Source organism: Accipiter gentilis, chromosome 3, assembly GCF_929443795.1.
Source record: "Accipiter gentilis chromosome 3, bAccGen1.1, whole genome shotgun sequence".
NCBI lineage: Eukaryota > Metazoa > Chordata > Aves > Accipitriformes > Accipitridae > Astur > Astur gentilis.
In genome coordinates this window covers 7,333,281-7,335,000 of record NC_064882.1, presented here as the reverse complement: position 1 = coordinate 7,335,000, position 1,720 = coordinate 7,333,281, and the positions used below count along the sequence as shown (strand labels likewise).

At 32.7% G+C, this 1,720-nt stretch overlaps 1 protein-coding gene across 4 annotated transcripts in view; it reads left to right on the top strand.

Annotated features, from left to right (window-relative positions):
• Positions 1-1,242, top strand: part of GRIA2 (glutamate ionotropic receptor AMPA type subunit 2) — a 96,053-nt gene extending 94,811 nt beyond the window's left edge. For all 4 annotated transcript variants that reach the window (XM_049833611.1, XM_049833584.1, XM_049833578.1 and 1 more), the window contains one exon: positions 1-1,242. This exon is cut by the window's left edge and continues 224 nt beyond it. The gene's annotated coding sequence lies outside the window, so the exon portion shown is untranslated.
• The last annotated feature ends 478 nt before the right edge of the window (positions 1,243-1,720 follow it).

The window sequence follows — 1,720 nt, the reverse complement described above, 5'->3', positions numbered from 1 at the left end:
TGGTGAGAGGCATCCAGTATCTTGAAGACTTTTCTTTCAGCCAAGAATTCTTGTATTTGTGGAGTTCATCTTGGATTGTAATGAATGCTTAGTTCAAAACACAACACCATTTTCTACACAAGTTCAAGATGAAGCTTGACTGACATGCACAGCTAACATGGAAGTACTGTAATCTAACTGAAGTCGTTGTACAGGCAACACACCAGTTTCTGCAGCCACCGTTGTTAGTCCCTTGGTTCATATTGACTTAAGCACACTTGACATCAATTGCATCAAGATGTGACATGTTTTATAAGAAAAAAAAAAAAATTTAAAATGAAAAAAATATTTTTAGGTATTTTCACAAACAAAAACTGGCTTTTAAATAAATTTGCTTCCATAATGGTTGAATATGACAAAAGAAAAAAAAAAAAAAACAAGAAAAAAAAAAGAAAAAAGAAATCTAGACTGTGGGGAAGTGGAATATGAAAATAAGGCTTAAGGCATCAGTTCCATATTTTTCAAAGCCAAATACGTAACGTTGAGAAGAGAAGAAATAATAATGAAAAGGTTCAAATCTTGTAATTTAATATTGTTATTAAAACTTTGCTGTATATCCTATTCTTTAACATTTGGTGTTAATATAAAATTACTTGGCAATGCTTGACATTTGAAATAAACTTTTTTCTATGGTTTTATTTGCAAGTGTTCCATTAATTTTACTAGCTACAGTTGGGTTATAAAGAGTCTGAAATCTAAAAGGACACTGTCAAGGTTGGGTAAATGTTTCAGTTTTTGGCAGTGTCGCCACCCCCAGCTCACTTGAATCTGTTCAACAGTTTTTTTCTACGGACGAGCCCAAGCTGTGATGCCCAAGCTTAGATACACATTTTGAACTCTGAAGATCAAGGTGATTCTGGGTTGAAGTGGTACTTGATACCAGCACATGAGGAGTCAGATAGGTGTTGATTTAGAGCTCCTCTTAACTCTTGACATGCAGGGACTTAGAATCCAAAGATTTGGTTCATATCTATCTCTACTTTTGTACAATTGCGTTCATAAATACATGTACAGAGAGAGAAGACTATCAGTAAAAATTGATAAACGGTAAGCAGTAAAATAGTGTTACATATTTTCCTAAAGTATGAAACAAATGCAGTTCTCAGATTGTTCCTTTAAGAAAGCAGTTTTCAAACTGTTAAAAGATTCTAAGCAGTAGCTAGTAAAGTTCTGTGTTATGAAAAAAACCCCAAACCTTGGCAATGTCTTTTTGAATTAAGATTGGTAATAGCTCGAATTAGATGCAAGTCTGTACTGATGAAAATATAAAAACTTTTCCTGAATTCTAATCATTATGAATATTCTTTGCTATTTGAAGTTACCATACATTTTAATTATGTGTATTATAAATGATAACTCTACTTACAAAGCAAAAAGGAATTGTAGGAGGGGTGCAATAACATTAATTTAAATGCTAATGCAAATCAAAGCAACATCATGTTTCTCTAGCTTTCCCTGTAGATAAAATTCCGTACGTTTGGTTGAAAAGCTTACATTTTTTCTGCATTGTGGATACATCGCCTCGTGCAGTATCAGTGAATCTCTGTTTTATTTTGGACTGAAACAAAATTTGAAATATGACTTGTAGTTTTAGTTGGAATCTATTTCTTGGGCTTAAGTAAAATGTTTACTGAACATTAGAGAAGACAGAACATTTATCAGAAACTTGAAATCCCTTCTT